Here is a 15,640-nt window from a genome sequence, read left to right on the forward strand (position 1 = left end):
CATTTCCCGTTCTCTTAATGTTTAAAAGAGACTAAAATTGGGTATAATTCAAATAAGAGCCCTGATACTGAATTCTGTCCATGATGACAGTGTAGGCAGCTGCAGAGGGGGGAAAAGAAAAAGAAAATGTATCTTTGCTTGTTAGAAAACTGATTGGGGATACATGAGAACAAAGCTAGAATTTAAGGCTTTGTGTTTGCTTTCCTTGTAGTCCAAAGGTGTGTGTATGTGTGTGTGTGCAGAATAATTTTAGTCTGGTAGATCTGATAACTATTTATACTGAGTGGTTTTTGTTATATCAAATAATGTCATAATAAACAGGTGTTTAGAAAGTGTAATTCTGGTCTCTTTCATGCTTATTATGCCAAAGATGGTGTCAATGAGACAGTAGATCAAAAATTTCAGATCCATATGGCTTATATTTATAATTATGAAAGTGTTCCAGCTTAGCAAGACTTACATGCACGTATTATTAGGTTTTATTAGTCATGTATATTAATGGAACTGCAAAGATTGTCCAGCATGAAAATCCTATTATGTGTCAAGAAATGGAAAGAATTGGGAAATATTTGGCAAATGGCATTAATGACTAAAGCACAGCTAGTCAGTTCACTACCTGAAACTCAGAATGAATGCTAACCATGTGTGAACTCAATTTTTGCAGAAACAGAGAAGGATCCAGGGAGAGTCTGATAAGTTACTGCTATTTCTTCTCATCTTAAGCTACAATTCCTTTGATTTCTGTTACTTCCGTTTGCTGAATGCTTATTGTCTACAGGCATCTTAACTTAAAATTTATTCTTACCAGGCAAAGTTTTTGGCTATTCTCCTGGCTCAAGGTCACATTATTCAGCTATTCCTACTGTCAACTTTGCCTCCCAATTCTTCTTCATATATTTATTTCCTTATTCCATTAACACATAGAATTTCCAAGTTAGGTTTTCACAATACTGCTATTTGACATGAGTGGTCTGAGAATTTCTGATAGCAGCTTTGCCTAAAGGGAATGGAAGGGTTTCTAACCAGAAGTTGACAGAGGATCAGCATCATTTGTCTCTGAGAAGAACTCCAAGTCTTTGACCAGCAGCATAAATGTTATTCACAATTTGGCCATTTCAATGATTACCGTATGCTTCTGCCTCCAGAATAGGGGAAATTGATACTGATACTGATTCCATCTGATTGTCTGCTTAAAAAGAAATGTGAACTACTGAAAGTTTCCTACCTTTCTTTTAGTTGGCATGTAGGTAAACTCTGTGGAGGTTCAAGTTTGATGTCTTGTAATGTACATGAGACAGCAAGCATTAAATTGGATTACAACCTGCAGGATGGAGCACATTCTTAATTGCGTGACTCACTTAAGTCACGTAAGTTGTGTATCAACCTCATTCCCAGCTTCAGCATTCAAAATTAATATAATCTGAGAAATAAATGTAAAGGCGCTTTTCAACCTATCCATCTAAAAGCAAAGTGCTTCGGTTTACACTTCATAGTTGTGGCAATTTGTAGTTAGTCTAGACACACATTTCAAATGCTCTACAGTCACATGCAGTTTATGACGCCACAGTGAAGAGTGTTATGCTGCTTTCCTGGTCATTTGGTAAAGTTTATTTCTTACCAGTTGCAGTTAGATCATATTTTGGCTTGGTTTTCTGGGCTAGAAAGACAATAAGGGGCATTTTGCCTAGCAGTTAGGAGTCAGAATGGAATGCTCGCATCCCCTACTAGAGTGAATGGATTTTCAGCTTCCGACTTCTTGCTAATAAACTCCCTGAGAGGCAATAGTTAATGGCTCAAATAATAAGAACCGGATTTTTTGTTTTCCTGCTTCCTTCTGGTGAAATACCTTTCTCCAATCTTCACTTTCAATCTATGTAGCTGAATTGACGAAATTAGATTTCTGTAGGTGGAAGTTGGTCTAAAAACAATTGGGGTATAAGCAGCAGATGCTCCCAAGTGCTGCTCTGCTTCTACCTCAATACATTGCCATTCAGTTTATTTCTCATGTCGGCTGAAATTATCTTGTACCCATGATAAAAACTGGGTGGTTGATTCCTCTTGCTTCTTTGCTTCATTGGCTTAACAATCTGAGGTTTGAACCTGTCACTTTTGAAGCCCAAAGTGTCACATAGACAAGTTCTGAAGGAAAAGTCATGTAAGCAACATCAATCACCTTATTACATCTGCTGTTGATGGAATACCATAAAGGAATAAATTTTCACTCTATATGGAAGGCATTTAAAAAAAAAGATTTATTTTTATTGGAATGTCAGATACGCAGAGAGGAGGAAAGACAGAGAGGAAGATCTTCCATCTGTTGATTTATTGTTCTAGTATCAGGTCAGAGCTGAGCCAATCAGAAGCCAGGAGCCTGAAGCCTCGTGCAGGCTCCTGAGATTGTGGGCTGTCCTTGACTGCCTTCCCAAGCCATAGGCTGGGAACTGGATTGGAAGTGGGGCTGCTGAAATTAGATCTGGCACCCGTATGGGATCCTGACACATGCAAGGCAAGGACTTTTGCCGCTAGGCTACATGCTGGGCCCAAGGGAATTTTTAACATTATAAGAAAAGAAGGAGGTTAATTCTTTGGTAGTTATTATGGAGTGATTACAGCCCTGACCAGTACGAGAAGAGTCCACAAAGGATACAGAACAACTGGGGAATGATGCTGGCTTTATACAGTGGAATTTGAGTTAATGCAAAATAGTCTAAATTAACCTACTACAGGAAAAAATTCCATTAAAATAAACACTTTAGCTAAAACCAACCGAGGAACCAAGGAACCTAATATGGCTACTTATGTCTCAATTGCTAACTGCTTACTAGGTGACAAGTGCAAATGCCTTTTAGCAGTGGTCTCAGTGTATTTCCCAATACCCAATGAAGTAATAATGGTTCTCATTTCTGGTAGAAAACTGGTATTTGAAGTATGTCTCAAGGCTCCTAGTCCTTAGTAGCAAGCTTGAGTTACAAACTCAAATGGCCATTACTAGAGAGTCCCCATCATTGCTTAGCGTTTTTCTTATTCTACTGTTGCCTTTTACCAAATTTAGATCATATAATGTTTTCTCGTGGCTATACAGCTCAGTTTCTTAATGGCAGCACATTCTTAACAGACTCTTAATATTATTCTAAAATTTTGTTGATGAAAATATAAAATAATGGGCCAGTCACAGTATCGTAGTGATTAGAGTCCTCTCTTGAACTTGCCAGGATCTCATATGGGCACCGTTTCGTGTCTCGGCAACCACACTTCTTGTCCAGCTCCTGTTTGTTGCCTGGGAACCAATTGATCATGGCCTCAAAACTTGGGACTCTGCACCAGCATGGGCAACCTAGAAAAGGCTCCTAGTTCCTGGCTTCAGATTGGCTCAGCTCCAGCAATTGCGGCCACTTGGGGAGTGAATCAGCAGAAGGCAGATCTTCCTCTCTGTCTCTCCTCCTCTGTGTATATTTGACTTTCAAATAAAAATAAATAAATATTTTTTAAAAAAGAAAATATAAAATACTGTCAACAAAATCAAAACACTAAGAAGTAATTGCCATGCAATATAGTAATTCAATTTCTTGGTAAATGTCTCAAAAAATTAGGAGTTTATAATATTGATAGACTCATGTTCACAGAAGCATTGACAGTAGGTAAAAAATGGAAGCAAATAAGCTATTCATCCACGGATGACTAGATAACAAAATGCAATCTAAACATACACTTTGGAGTATTTTTCAGCCTTTGATGTAATGGAAATTGTGATACTTGCATCCTGTATTTGAGGGCTTGGTTGGTGTCCTGGCTACTCCAGTTCTGATCCAGGTGCTAACCCACTCCCTAGGAGGCAGTAGTAAACAACTCAATGAATCCAGTCATTGGGTTGGTTGATTTCTAGGATTCTGGCTTTGACCTAATGGAATCCTAGCTGCAGTGAGCATTTGGACGGTAATGTGGATACATTTCTCTCTGTTACAAAAATGGTGGTGCAGGTTTCTCTTTGCTACAATGTACTCGTGTCTTTTGAATGTCTTCTCTTTGAAGACATTCAAACAAAATGAAAATGAGACAATGAATATTTAAAGAAAGAAAAAGCAATTGACACATGGCAAAATATGGGTGAAAACTGGGCACATTACAGTGAACCTGGTGAACCAAAATAATATAAATATAGTATGTGATGTTGTTATACAAGATACCTAGAGAAGATCAATTAATATGAAAAAAAGTAGAAGGATGGTTTCAAGGTTTAAGGAAAATGGAAAGTGAAAATCATTTAAAAGGCACCAAGTTCCACTTTTAGAAAATGAAAAGATATTTGGAGATTGTGTGTAAAGCCATGTAGATCTATTTAACATCATTGAGTTATACACTTAGAAATCAATCAGATGGTCAATGTTATGTTATGGACATTTTAGTGCAATTTGAAATACTATATTGAGGTGTCATTTTTTAAAGTGATTGTCACAGCTCTTGAGTTTGTATTGCGTGATCGATAAGTTGCAGCTATTTTTGTTGTTAGTCTCCAAGTTTATTTGGAATCCTGATAATTTTTTCAGCTCCTTGAATCTCATGGAATGGTGTGCAATAAATATATTGAGTTTCTGAAGAGCCAATCAGCAACACTTGGGTAGATGAACATGATGAGATTGTATCTATGAAATGTCTTACTTTTTTATGCCACTTTTTGAACTTCCTTAACAATTAATTACATAAAAATAAATTTTCAGCTTAAAATACTGTATGAGCAGAACTCTCTTGAAATAAATTGTAGAGATCATAGAATTATTGAAAAGGATAAAAAAAGGATTAAAATTGGAAATAGTTTGAGTCCATGTTTTGTATAATAGGTGTCTGCATTGCCAGCATCATATAAGAGTATCCAGGATGTTCCATTTCCTACTCTGCATTCAGGTAATGCATGCAGGCCGCAGAAGGTGACCCAAGTATTGGAGTCCTTGCTAAAAATGTGGTAGTCCTGGATTCTGTTCTTGGCTCTTGGCTTTGGTTTGCCCAGCTCCAGATCATGCCACTTGATCATATAGCTGGTTGCTAACCAGTTAATGGTAGATCTCTCTCTCTCTCTCTTTTACTCTCTCTCCAAAACACCCTCCATTCCTCTTCCTCTCAGTAACACTACCTTTCTAAAAAACATTACAAAAATAAAAGTTGAGATTTGAAAAAATTCATTTGAAAGGCAGAAGGTGACTGTCCATTCATTGGTTTAGTCCCTAAGTGTCCATGTTGAAACATGGAACCTGAAACTCTATTTCAGTGACCCCATTGGTGATAGGAACATAACTATTTGAGATGTCATTGCAGCCTTTTGTATATGCCCATTAGCAGGAAGCTGATCAACAGTAGGATAGTCAGGATTTTTGCAAGCACTCCATGTGAACAGCATGTTCACAATATCTAGAAATATCGAGAAATCATGCAGAATTATGTTTGTAAGCCTTGTGTGGCAAATTAGATGAAATAAACTATGTGAATTTATTTGGTTAACAGATGTTAAATTTTACAAGTTTTCAAATTAAGAGTAACTTTTAGTGGTGCAGGTAATTGTCAGAATCACCAAAACCTCTTGCCTCTGCCTCAACCCTTACTCTCCATTGTTTTGAATCCTAAATTTCTGCTATCCTCTGTTTCCTATGACATTGGATTTTACTGCCTTGGATTTATAGAAAAATCCAAGAAACTGATTTGGAAATTACTATCTACAATGACAATTTCAAAATAGCTAAACTTCACACACACAAAAAAAAATTTCCAGAAACTTTAAATGATTCTGTTTCAATGCCTGAATCAGAATTTAACAACCACTCCCATGTGCTATGCTTCTGTTTATACTCTACTTTACATACGCTAGCACTTCCAATAGTCAATGAAAGTGCTGTTCAAAAACAAGTTTGTGTTGTAAAACATTTGAAAACTATAATTTTTCTTTGTGTGTTTGCCTGTGTGTGTTGCAAGAACTTTCTAAAATCCCTTTCTTACATGTTTAATTTTTAAAATTTTTGCACTAAAATAAATGTACATTTAAATTCCATTTCTATGAAATTTTTGATATACTTGTACAGACATGTTTAACGAGCACTTAAAATGTTTTTGCTTTGCAAGTATACACTTGCATAAGAATAACAATTGAATTTATGTTTTTATTTTTCATAAAAGCAATTTCTCTAAGGGTGACATCTTTAATATGCATTTTTAACATACAACAAATGTTTGTAACTGAAGCATGGAAGTAGAGGCCGAGTGTTAATTGCGAGCAACAGTCCTATTGTTATCAGTTATTGCACTACGTAATAGGTAATATTTATACATGTTCAATGTCTCACATTTGGAATTAATATTTGTTCATTTCATTGCATTTTCAAATTGTAATTTTAATTATTTGTAGGCATAAAAACATTAGTGGGAGAAAATGTGTAAGCACTCCTGGACAGGGACCATTTGCATGAATATGAATGTGAGAGTGGAAATTTTCAATCTATTTGCTTTTAAGATCACTTATGATAACACTTTAAAAGCGTGCATTAGCACTGCTATATACCACTTATAATAAACACTGCTTATGTTATTTCAGGGAAATTCATTTTCACATAGAATGTTTTTGATATAATTGACTTATGTTTTAGAAAATGATTTTCAGACAAATGAATAGTGAAAGAATTTTTAGCTATTTTATTTGTAGTGATTGGAACTGGTATATTCTGTGAAAGAAGCAACAGTTTTACAAATTCGAATGTATACTATGAGCAAGTCCATGCAAAAAAAATCTGAAAACTTTACAACTTGTAAAGGTTTATATTTTTGAAAGATTTAAACTTGGAGTTCCACACAGAGAGGAGAGAGAATCATCCATCCACTGGCTCTCAACCTAAGTGGCCATAATTCAAAACTAGGAGTTGAGGGCCTCGTTAGGGTCTCCCAGGTGGGTGCAGGTTCCCAATGTTTTGGGCCATTTTCAATTGCTTTCTCAGGCCACAAGCAGGGAGCTGGGTGGGCAGCAGAGCAGCTGAGACATGAAACAGGTTGCCTGTGCTTGGTAGTGGAGGATTAGTAAGTGCAGCTATCACACCAGCCCCATCAGGCTAATTTTTAAGTTGATCGTATTGCACGATTCATAAAAATGCAAATGGCCCTCAGCAGAAAAAAATCCTGGTCCCTGTTAGAAACATTTGATAACTGTAATTCTGAATTGTTGTGAAGCTCTTATAATGTAATCTATTAGAAACATATGCACATGTGTATGTTAGAGAAAAATATGGATAAAGGGAAAATATTGTCCTTATTTTGTATTGAATGGTAAAATTTGCTATATTTGCTTAGAATTCAGGAGAATCACTTACATTATGAATAGCAATTTGTTCAGGTACACCAGAACTTTTGGAAGTAATTTGATCTACTCCTTTTTTTATCTAAATTTGCTACAACCATGGAGAGCAATTTTATATTTTAATATCTGAAAAGTCTGAGTCCCAACATTGAGTTGTTAGAAATTTGAATGAATATGAATGTGGGTATCTTACAAATGAAATTTATTTTCTAATTCAATAATTCATATCATATCCAGGCTTCTGTTATTTTTAATCTCAAAGATAAGATAGTTTGTTTTATATTGTTCCACAGGTAAGTCATGTATTTTAAATGAAATTTTTGCTTTATTTTCTTATTTTAAATAATATTCACATTTAAGAGATTGGGTGAACCAGTTATATCGTTAAATGGGAAAGAATGCAAATATGTGAAAAATCGAAGAATACAAGTTATTATTTTTCTCATTTGCATGGGTTTTTAAATACTTAGATAAAACACTTAGATAAAATAAAACATGATATAAGTAATAATCAAAATGTCAAGCAGAGACCTCACTTCTCTTTCTTAAGATTTATATATATATTTTGGACATTGAAATTACAGAGACAAAGGGAGAGAGAATTTTGATCTGCTGGGTTACTTGCGAGAAGGCCTTTCGCAAGGCGAGAAGCCAGAAGCTCCTTCTGGGTCTCGTACAAATGACAGCAGTCCAAACACATGGGTCATTTCATGTGATTTCTGCAGGTCATCGACTGAGTGCTGGATTGGAAGTGGGGCATTTGGTATACAAACTGGCACCCCTATGGAATACTAAACCCTACTTCTTGGAGTCTAAACTATACCTCATTATAGAACTTCATCAGGAAGCCAAATCATTTTCAAAAAGAATGTGCACTCAGAGTGACAGGACACATACAGGGATGAGTTCAGGCAGGGAACTTCACTCACACAACAGCACTGTGTATTAGCTAAGTTTTCCTGACTTGTGCTCTTCTTCATGGTGTTAAAAGATAACTTTCTAAAGAATGATTGGAGTATAATTAGCCTTTCGTTACTAGATTACCAATGATTTGTATTTTTCTACAACAGTTAAAACTGTATCACTAAACTGCTTTTTATTATTGCCAGGTATCTCATATGTATGTCTAAAATGTATAGATTTTGTTTATAACTTCACCTAACAAGTAATCATGACTACAAAATAGTTTTGATTTGTGGATTTTTTTTTTAATTTTGAATTTTATGATACAATTCCATAGGCTCTGACATTCCCCTATCTCCTTCCCAAATTCCCACTCCCCAACTGATTTTCCCAAGATTTGGGCAATTCTGAATGACATAAGTCCAATGTGAAAATACTTCAAAAAATTCTTGAGAAAATATAATTTGAAATATATGATTACTTTTAAAAATTAATATACATTTCCCATGAAACTTTAGAAAATTTTTCTCATAAGTGAATTTCAATTTGTTTTGCACAAAAATAAAATTAGAATATTTGCATCCATTCCATATTCCACAGACTTTTCAAAAACTCCTTATTTCACTGATCTTTCTTCCACCTGTTTCGTATTTCTTGAGCTAGTCAGGTGCAATAAAGCAGAGAAAATTTTGATAGTGTCAGGTATTTTTTGCGCAGTAACTATCTCCTTCCTAACATTGTCTGATGGGAGGTTTATTAACTTTGAGACAAGGAAAGTTAGTTTTTTACTTTAATCAGCTTTTGTTCCCCAGGAAACTGAGCTTCAATTCTTCATCAGTAAATTAAGAACCTTGTAACAAAAATGCTTGCAGTCTCAAAGCAGTTTACCAGGAATTGCATTCTAAAAGCCACTCTAAATAAAAACAGTATATTGAGGCTATTTATGTTTCGTGTTGCAATTATAACATAACCTGGCAGAAGCAAACTCGCAACATCAGTACTTTTTCAACCAGAGAAACAAAGTAGTATAGATCCAAATCTTTTTTTTCCCCTTGTATTTACAATGGCCTAGAATAAGAAATTCACTGTTTAGAGAAGTGGATATTGAGGTTAGGATTTTGCAGGAAGAAATTGTAGTTAACTTTTACGTGCAACCAATTTCCCGCAGCCAAGTCCTCTTTTCAGGACAAATTTACTGTATTAAACCAAAATACCAGGCACAGTGAGGTACCTAGGAGGGAGGCTCTTTCATTCCAGTAAGATAGGCATGGGATTGGGGGTAGAGAGAGAGAAAAAAAAAAAGCGAATAAAAGGAAACATTTCCTACCATGGTGGCAGGAGGCGAATGCGGGTGTGTGCGTAGGGCGTAGAGTGGGAGTTGAAGGGGGAGGAGGAGGAAGGAGGAGGAGGCAGGGCCGGTGAGGGGAAAGGGACAAGCCAAGCACTGGGAGAGACATACAGCCGAGTGTGCCTGTTTTGTGGCGGGGGCGGGCCAATGAAGGATTGGTGGATAGGTTTGTCGGAGGCACTGGGCATTGGTAGGTGGGCGGGACTAAGGGGAGGGGCCAGTAGCGGTTGGTAAGTGGGTTTGCCAGTCACAGCCTCATGAGGTGCCATGATGTTCCAGCAGATATCTGGGAACAGGATAACAAAGTTACAGAGGATTGGCAGACAACAAAATGTGAACCCAAAAACTGGTAAATCATAAGGAAGCTGAGACCTAGGGAAAGCAGATATTTAAAATAGTACAGAGTCCAAAACGGCAAAAGCCTTCAGGGATGATGTCTGGATCTCTTCTCACAATTATCTCATTTGGACTAATATATTTATAAAGATTTGATCAGTAACTTTTGCTTTCCAGCGTGTACATTATAGGAAACTGCAGGAAATAGCTGGAATTCAAACGAGGCATGGTGACTTGTCATGTCACCCCTACTACCCATCTGGGAGACCCAGACTTGAGCACCAGGCTCTTACCTGGGTGTGAGATGTTTGGTTCTGCTCTCCGCCTTTGGTCTCTATCTCTCCGCCTTGAAAATAAAACGAAAACAAGTGAACTTTTATAAGTAGGGAAAAGGCAGACAAAAGACACACTTTGTTTTTATAACATTAACTGGAGCTGACAATCAATATCGGTGATAAACAGAGCTGATTATAAATGGAGAACTTCCCGATAGATGCTCATGTTATACAGACAGCTGTTAATTTTCTGTAACATACCACATTCATTGGTTTACAGTCATTTGAAAAAACAAAAAAGGTCAATTAATGAGTGTGAACACAGAAAGTAATTAAGAAATCTTTTTCTCTGTCTTCACCGAGGGATCAGTCCTGGATGCTGATGAATGCTGATGATACAACATCTATTATAATGCCATCTCTCACACTTAGGTAATTACCTGCGAGTGAAACACAACAAACTTATCTTACTTGAGGGGAAAAAAAAATCTATGGACTTCTCAGTCCATTGCTTTGGTAGCAATGAGAATTGAGTGCAATGAGAATAAAATGCTGCACATTGGACTAATAATAGCTCTTCACAGGCCCCAGAATCAAGCAAACACTTTTTTTTTTATGAGTGGGCTGAAGTTTTCTATAGTGCTCATAAATACATGTTTTAAAGAAACAATTGCTTTTCTGTAAAAGCCTTGGCAGAGATCTTGCTTTTATAGGCCAGATCTTCACATCCCCTGAGGATGAATACAAACTGAGTTTTTGTGGCATATTGTACAAATTGCTCTTCTAAACTGTCTCCTGAGAAGAATGCATACCAGAAATTTAGAAGAGGCCCGTTTTCTTTCACTCAGCATGTTGACTTGTAATGAAGAATTTTCTCCACACTGCATTTACATAAGCCATTCAATTTGAATCACTTCTGGACCAACTGCAGCTCCTTTCTTTTTTTTCTTTCCTTCTTTCCTTCCTTCCTTTCTTTCTTTCTTCCTTCCTTCCTTCCTTCCTTCCTTCCTTCCTTCCTTCCTTCCTTCCTTCCTTCCTATCTTAGCAGTAAGAATGCCAGCAAACTTTCATGCAGAGAAATACTGTATACCTGTTAGGCCAGGCAGGCGTCTCCGTAAAGCACAGTGTTCAGTCTGCGGTTGGACAGGAATTTTGATGGATTTGGTGTACAGGCCCTCTTTCTCCCTGCGCCCCTACAAACTTTCTGGAATGTATTTGTAAATGAACCTCAGGACACCATAATATCTCCCTTCATGGCAGGGAGACATGACCATCTTCAACTGCTCCCAGGGTGAGGGTTGGGAGTCTACCCCAACAAATTATTGAACAATGGCAAGACCTTAAAAATTATTTATTTATTTTTATTTATTTGAAAAACAAAGTGAGAGAGAAAATAATATCTACTATTTACTGGTTCACTCCCTAGGTGGCTGCAACAGCCATGGCTAGGTCAAACAAAAGTCAGGAACCCAGAACTTCTGAATTTCCACCTAAGTGAAATAGATTCTGGGACTTGGGTCAGCTCTTGCGTTTCCCAAGGCATATTAGCAAGGAGCAGGATCCAGAAGGGAAGCAACCAGGTTTTGAACTGATGTCCATGTGTGTAATGATATTTCAGGCACGGCTTAACCTGGTATAGTTCAATGCTGATATATTGGCAAGATATTTGACATGTAAGTGTTCTTTGTTTCCTATTGCATCACATAAAATTTTCCATTTTTCATTTGCCCATTGGACACACATATTTCATGTATATCTGGTTTACCTAATTTGTAAAGAAGATTTTTTTTAAAGATTTATTTTTATTATTTTTTTATTGGAAAGGCGGATATATCGGATGGAAGAAGATTGTTTTTAAGGAAAGGGAGATTAAAAGAGAGAGAAGGAGAGACAGACAGAATGATCTTCCGTCCACAGGTTCACACCCCAAGTAACCACAATGATTTGAAACCAGAAGCTTCTTCTAGATCTATTATAGTATACATTCCCAAGGCTTTGGGCCATCTTCTGCTTTCCCCAACCAAACACAGAGCTGGAATGGACAGCAGCTGGAATATGAAACAGTGCCCATAAGGGATCTTGGTACCTGCAAGGTGAGGATTTAGCCTCTGAACAACAACGCTGGGGACAGCACCCGATTTCCTTACCATTCCCCCTCACCCAAGTAAAGTAACCTGTAATCGTAGTTTGGTACATGGATGAAGGCTCACTGCTGTATTTTCTCCAGCGCTAACATATGGGGGTAAAATTTTTATGAGTCTTTCTTTTGCTATTGGTTCTGTGGCATTTAGAGGTGGTCTAGGAAATATTTGTCTTGAGCAGCTCAGAACCCTGTCCTATTGTCAGGTGTAACAGGCTAGAATCCTTAACTTATGACTAACAGGGGCTGGAAAGCTTGCATTCTGTTAGAAACAAATCCAATGAGAACATGAAAGACACATGATTCATGGGGAAACAAAAAACAGTATTTTCATGACCAGACACTAAGCAGAATATTCTAGCCCTGGAATCTACAGCAGTTTCTTAAAGATATGGAACGGTGCCTGAAGTAGGAGCCTAGTGGCTAAATACTAGCTTTGCACACACCTGCATCCTGTGTGGCTGCCAGTTTGTGTCCTGTCTGCTCCACTTCCCATTTCATCTACCTGCTTGTGGTCTGGAAAAGCAGTGGAGGATGGTCCAAACCTTGGAACCCTGCAAAAGTGTGTGAGACCTGGAAGAATTGCCTAGCTCCTGGCATCAGATCAGCTTAGCCCTAGCAATGCTGCCACTTGGAGAGTGAACCACTGGATGGAATTCTTTCTCACTTCTCTTCTTCAATCTGTAAATCTGCCTTAACAATAAGAATAAATGGATCTTTAAAAATACATACAGTGCTTGCTTCGGCAGCACATATACTAAAATTGGAACAATACAGATAAGATTAGCATGACCCCTATGCAAAGATGACACGCAAAAAATATACAAAATAATGTATTGATTAGTTTTTAAATGATTTATTGATTTGAAAGATAAGATTACAGAAAATGGTAGTGGTGTGGGGGGTGGGGGAAGCAGAGACAGAGAGAAAGAAGAGAGAAAGAGAAAGCGAGAGAGAGGTTTTTCCATTCAATGGCTCAGTCTCCAAGTTGCTGAAATGGTTAAAATTAGGCCAAGAGCCAGAAGCCAGGAGCCTCGCCTAGTACATTGCCCTATCACTTGGCCACCTTACATTGCTTTTCCAGGCACATTAGCAAGGAACAGGATTGGAAGTAGAATGCCTGGAACTTGAACTAGTATCTATTTGGGATGACAGCATTTCAGGAGACTGCTTAATCTACTGCTACACAACACTGACCCACCCAAAGTGCTTGTTAAATATATTTTCCAGGGGCCAATGTTGGGTTACAATGGCTTAGGTCATCACCTGTAATGCTGGTATATAGTATGAGAACCAGTGGATGAAAGGTCTTTCTTACTCTCTCTAATTTTGCCTTTCAAATAATCAAATAAATCATTTTAAAAAGGTAAATTCCAGTGTACCTACTTAAATGGGAAACTTTGAGATAGGTCAAGGAATCCTGAATTCTTAGCCAACAGTGATTGATTTACACATAAACATTGGAAAATTCTACACTAGCTTGTAGAGTTTTAGGAAAGTTGGAATTTCCTAAATTATTTGAGTCAAACAGTTATGTATGCAAGACTATCTGCAATAAATTGGGTATCTGCTTTCTGTTTCAGTGAATTTCTCAAGCTCAAGTTCTATTTTAGCATTTGTTATACGGCCTTTTATTTGATAGATTATTCACCAACTCCTGAGTTGCTACATTGTGATCTAGATAAAATGAAATACATGTCTGACGAACACAAAGTTTTGACCTCATGGAGCCTTAAAGTTATAGAAGATGGATAAATGGTTAACACAATACATATATGGTAGTATATTGCATAATGACAACCTGGTCAACAATGAACCACATATATGGCAGTAATAGAAGGAGAGCAATGGAGCTGAAAATTTCCTGTCACTTATAATGTTGTAAACGTCATAACAGCATAGTACAATGTATTATTATTTGTCTTTTGGAAATTCTGGTGTAACAAATTTATTATACTGTGCACTGGGGTGAATGAGAAGGACTCGAATGCCCTGAGAGTGAGTGATGGTGATGAATCATGCAGCAGGCTGGGGTTGGTGAATAAAACTTGTCTTACATTGAGAAACTTGGAAATAAATTCATGTACTTTGAGCAATTATCGTTAAGACTTTTGTGAAAATTAAAAGGATAAGGAATAAGAATGATGTTTAAGATATTTTTGATAAAATTTAGGCAAGAAATGGTGTTGGTTTGAGCCTGAGGTATTGGTAGATGTGAAGGTAGTGAGGAGAGAATTATCCTCTAGTTATAAGTGGAATGGAAGAAATAATTTCTAGGATTTGAATCCTGAGCAATTGAAGAATAATATTTGGCTGGTGGAGTGATTTAGTAGCCTAAGCTTCTACCTCCTGCATAGGCAACCCACATGGGTGTCAGTTCATATTCTGGCTCATCCACTTCCAATAAAGCTCACTGTTTATGGCCTGGAAATTCAAGGGAAAATGTCCCAAGTACTTGGACTCCTGTACCCACATGTGAGATTCAGAAGAGGCACCTGGTTAATGGTTTCACTTCAGCTCAGCTGTGTCCATTGTGTCCATTGGGGGAATGGATCAATGGATGGAAGATACTGCATTCTTGTTCTGTTGTTTCTTCTTCTTCATTTTTTTTTTGGTAACCATGCCTTTTAAATAAAATACTTAAAATACATAAAATAAATAAAAAGAATAGTGCTGCCATTAGACAAGAAAACCATAGAATAAGGAACATTTTGGTATGAGGTATCAAAGCTGAATTCTCAACATAGAAGTGTTAAATTCTTTTTACCCATTTAAATAGGATGCCAAGTAGTCTGAAGCTGAGCAGATCCGAAGCCAAGATACAGGAACATCTTCAGGTCTCCCACGTGGGTGCAGGGTCCCAATTGTCTGGGCAGTCCTCGACTGCTTCCCCAGGCCACAGTCAGTGAGCTGGATGGGAAGTGGAGCAGCCGGCACATGAATCTGTGCCCTTATGGGATTCTAGCACTTGCAAGGTGAGAATATAGCCACTGAGTAATTGTGCCTGACTGCAAGACTGAGAACATTCTATTTCAATAAGCTTATGGAGAAATAAGTGGTAAATGTATTTTGGTACAAAAAAATGAAATTGACACTTTAGTTTGTCATAACATATATTTTCTGTCAACTTGCTGAAAACCCTCATACAATTTTTGAGATGGAGAATATGGTGCATTCAAATCCATTAATAATGACAGTTTTCCCGGCGCAATAGCATAGCGGTAAAAAGCCCCGCCTTGAATCCGCAAGGATTGCATATGGGTGCCAGTTCTCATCCCAGCAGTCCTGGTTCCCATCCAGCTCCCTGCTTG

At 37.4% G+C, this 15,640-nt stretch overlaps 1 non-coding gene across 1 annotated transcript; it reads left to right on the forward strand.

The window, feature by feature from the left end:
• Nucleotides 1-13,062: 13,062 nt before the first annotated feature.
• On the forward strand, nucleotides 13,063-13,170 carry LOC121156973. Its single transcript, XR_005883954.1, has one exon. It is a non-coding gene; the product is annotated as a U6 spliceosomal RNA (small nuclear RNA).
• Nucleotides 13,171-15,640: the final 2,470 nt, after the last annotated feature.

The sequence above is a fragment of the Ochotona curzoniae genome, unplaced genomic scaffold (assembly GCF_017591425.1).
Source record: "Ochotona curzoniae isolate NIBS_2020 unplaced genomic scaffold, NIBS_Ocur_1.0 contig_3498, whole genome shotgun sequence".
NCBI lineage: Eukaryota > Metazoa > Chordata > Mammalia > Lagomorpha > Ochotonidae > Ochotona > Ochotona curzoniae.